We start from the raw sequence: 4,681 nt of genomic DNA on the forward strand, positions 1-4,681 counted from the left end.
TCGGAGATAACAATGCGAACTTGGCATATAATGCAGCTGCAACAATGAACGCAACAATGCGCAACAGCCTTAGACTCTGACAAGTCATCAGTCATTCACCGAAAGAGATCAAGCTTGCGCATACGCAGTTGCTGAACTAAACATTTTGCTTCACCCCAAACAGATGTTTTCAAAATTGCATTAAGAAATACCAATATCGAACGTGCTTTATGCTGTAGATTGGGATAGTTTTTCCAAATGCTCAAAGACTTATTTATATGCACAACAGACGTTCGGCCTTCAACGAGAGCCAGGAATTTCGATTGCGAAATGACGCTTATGCTCAGTACAAGTTTCACGAATATAATTACTCGTGAAACTTGTACTCGTTAAATAACTTATAATCTCAGTTTTCTACCCATTCCCGAAATAGAAACAGAAAAACGCACATTGTTCAATATCCGTTTAGAATTTCTATATTAAAGGCAAATACATGTATCCAATCTACTCAGGATTATGCGAAAATGAAGTCCTTGGATTAAACTGACTGCTTGTTCCTCAGCCGCAAAAGTAACCAGAAACACTTGCATTCCTGGTTTGCTGGTGTCTCATTGATGTTGAAAATCGAGGCACCTGAAACGAGTACCAGGACTTCAATTCCTACCGTTATCTTACCATTTCCCAAGTGCTATTAAAACACCGGGAAATTAGTTACCCAGATAAATTTCAGACTTTGACAGGGCTATCATATATGTATTGGAGCTTAATACTGAAAGCTTGGAGGTTTCGCAACCAAGAGCGCATTTTATTTTCGTAGTTTGTTTCTTTGCAACCATTCGGACTAAGATAGGTGTTTTCTGATTTTAAAAGAGTGCAACGAAACAAACAAAGAGTTTTCGGAGAAACAAACTGCACATCTGGTCATAGAGATTTATCCAGTTTTGAAACCACACATATTTAAATTTTAGTATTTAGAGAGGTCATTCGTATTCACTCAATGCGTGTGTTGTCACTCAAAGGTGAACTGCTCCTTATGACGACCTTTTCTATCAGTTTTCCACAGCTTTGAACACACGCTATAATCGTTTGTCAAATACATTCAACTTGTAATTATCTAGCGCCATTGTGCGATATGACACTCTTGTGTTCTGAGTTGCGGCAGTGTGCAGCTCAACGCAAAAACTGGAGAGATAAAGATGTGCACTTCTGAATGCGGAATCGACCCGATCTGAGTCGGATCAGATCATAGAGCTATGTAAAACGGATTCAGTGGGGTTCAGTTAGATTTGGATCTCTTGGTTGAATCGGATTGGATTAATCATCTCTCTTGTAGTGTGGCAACGTCTGTGCTATCGATAGTAAACACTATATGGGAAATTCACATGACGTCATACAGTCCTTGGTTTCGCTTATGCCGCCACATTGGCCGTCAAGTGCATGTATGCACGTACGAGCACGGTTTGTTCATTCACTTATAAACACATGTTTTTCCCACGTTTCTGAAAGTTACAAAAGGAAAGTAAAGCAAGAGATATGTTACACAAAGTCATTGTCTAAATAAGGATCATAAAACTATATCACAAGTAAATAAAGAAAATGAAAATTAGTAACGCGGTAAATAATGTACAGAGCAATATGGTGGCATAGGCAGAAGCCAAGGGCTTATAACGCCATGCCAGGATCAAAAACATAAAACAACAATCAGAGATTAACAAACAAAATGAAATAACAGAACTAAGTATAATAATGAGCAGTGGCTGCTAAAACAACCAGTCAGAATAAGAGTCAACAGCGACAAAAAAGGGAAATGCTCGTAGCGGCATAACAACGACAAAAGAGAAGCTGTGCTACATAATGGGAGATCAAATCCACCTTGAAATGTTTATTAAAGCAGCCCACTGACGGCTATTTTCACCGTCCTAATGATGTCATTCCAGAGACATTCCAGAGACTCGAATCGTGTTCATGGAATAGGATGCGCTGTCGCTGTAAAATGGTGAAGGTTTGCTGTGCCGTCGGATGCCGTAATCGTGAAGATCTAAAGATCTGCGTTTCTATAGGTTTCCTACAGACGCGACAACTGGACTCCAAACTCACATATGCGACTACAGTGTTCACTTCATTGTGGCTATAGGCTATATAGTATTAACGTTGTTCGTACAGTCCCCTAACGTAACGCAGTTCGGACTTTCCATTGACTTTCGTCTCACAGCACTGCCAAACATATGAAATATATCGTGTGAACACCATCCCAATTATTAGCAGTGTCGTAAAATGCGATTTCTTTCATTTGATTCGTCATTTTTCTTCTCTAACATCAATCTCTATTGTGTGTTACTGTGCAGTGCATGAGCCTCTCAAGAGTTGGGCAATATGGCAGGCGAGTCGAAAGTCACGTGACAAAGTGACGTCGGAGAAAAACCTATATTGAATGTGGCAGATTTTCCTCCACAAATGCCGCCTCTTTAACGTAGACCGACGCCGTGCAAAAAGTCTTGAATATGGGTCAATACCAAAGAATTAGTACAGTGTTGGACCATACGGGACGGAGAAAATGCTGGTTTCACTTGCAAGAATTGCAGGAATGCAGATTCTGGTAAAGTAGGATGATACTTGCAGAAGCGTTTATGTAGGCCTTTAAGTACTATATGTTTACTTCTTGGCAGTAAGCCCAACCTGGGCTATTATAAGGCTTTAATAGGCAAGAAGTGGGTGTGTCTTCTGTCTTCTTGCTCCCCAATTTATTTACTGCACGTCTTGGAGTTCGAACTGCATTCACTTAATGATGCATTCACCAGTGGAATCCATGTGAGAGGAAAATATCGAATTAACCCTCCACTGCAAGAGTGTTAATTTTTGTAGTTCATTAAGCTTTTTTCACAGTGTAGCGATGATTCATAGATTTTGACGTAGGAACACTGCCACGAGTCTATTTGCTTGTCATCTCGTTCGTGCAGTCAAGTGTATTAACAAAACGATAACACAACAAAAACACGGTGATAAAAATTGAGAAGTTGATAGCGAACAAAGAAGGAGGCGGGCCGATAGCGAGTGTAAGGTCCATAATTCGATGCCCGAGCTTCCGGGTCAGTCCTGATGTTCCTGAAAGGTGACTGTGCCATCTATTCCATGACACTGGCTCACACTGGTTGTCGCGAGGGAGGGGAAGGCTTGATCTCGCCCCCTAGAAAAATGGGAAAAGAAAAATGGAGGAAAGGAAAAGAAAGGGGAGAGAATCACTAATGCATACATGAAAGTACCTCAGAATGATGGTTTAGTAGTTTGCTGTTGGGTGATTTAGGCCCCTCCCCGCACTTAGACTGAGAGCGTCAATTCCCCCTTGGCCTTCCTGTCAATCCCAATGGCTGTATTCTTTGGCTCCGTTCTTACAAAACTAGGGTCGGATCCATGCAGGTGTCTGTAATTAATGACCGTCCTTTTTCATCGTCAATGCAGTTGCACTTTCCATATGTAATGTAATTTTTGCCGCCGGTTCAGTTAAGTGGTATAAGTAAACCGTAAGGGCAGTTTATATTGGCGTTGTGGTGTGGCTCCAGTAGAATAATCAACAGAGGGCGTCACTTGGCCTTGCGTACTGGCATGCTTCTCTATTCTGGTATTAACAGCCGTAAATCTCGGAGGGAGGCGGGATTGTCAAATCATCCCCCACCGTTTTGCTATAAGTCCCAAAAATGGCAGATTTGTGAAGAATTTTATTTGGACTTCAGCGATTCAAAAAGGAAAAGAATCGTTTAAAAGTCATTAAAAATGCCGTTTTGATGCGAAGTTCTGTAGGAGTGTAAAACATTTCTCGCCGTTCAAATTTCCATAGCCGGGTAAGTCACCCCCACAATCCCCAATTTCCTCCAAACTACAAATTAGAAACAAAAAGAAGGTTCTTTTAACATTAGAATACTTTATATGGAGAAAAATAACTTGTCATTAACGAGGAAAAGATGACAAAAGTACTGCAGAGGAAAAAAATCAACACACTAAAGCTAACTTTTCCGAAGCCACAAGTTAAATGTTTGCGGTAGCACAATGCAAAAATATCTTTGTGAGGATCTGGGTTCCGAAAAGAGCCGAGTTAAGGTACTTGGCCTTTCGGACACTACGCGCTGTCTATTGTCGGGAGACTGCAGATGTCTCTGGGCGACAAATTAATGGCAGAATTTGTAGCAGAACGCCATCGCACAGCAGACCTCAGACCCTTAGACCCAAGAACACTTCAAAGGCAGTGTCTTGACGACAGACAGAGCATACTGTCCAAAACGTTGAGTATTCTCCAATCCTTTTAGAGCCCACATACGCAAACCTATTAACTTTTCACCTTCACCTTCGAAAACTTCAAAGCTCAGGGCTGCTTTTGTTCCCCCGGAGCGTGAGTTTTATGTCCGTCCACCCGAAAACACTCTTGAGTTCAACGTCTGAAATTTAACATATAAAATTGGGTCTCAAATGTCTTAAACAGCGCGGTTATCTTTCTCAATCAGTAGTCGTCGGTCAGTTTTTATAGCAAGTGTTGAAATTCGAGACACAAAAATTTTACTTCCAAGGGGTATTACATGGTAAGGACGTTTTAATGTTATAATGAAATCCCTAAATCGAAACCATTACGCCAATGCTTTGATAGCAGGGTCTTTTCCTTGTTTCCTTATTTACAAACCCTACTTGGCAGTAGAGCGCAGAACTTACTTGCCCA

The sequence above is a fragment of the Acanthaster planci genome, linkage group LG03 (assembly GCF_054643075.1).
Source record: "Acanthaster planci isolate LZ-2023a linkage group LG03, COTS_SCS, whole genome shotgun sequence".
Lineage (NCBI taxonomy): Eukaryota > Metazoa > Echinodermata > Asteroidea > Valvatida > Acanthasteridae > Acanthaster > Acanthaster planci.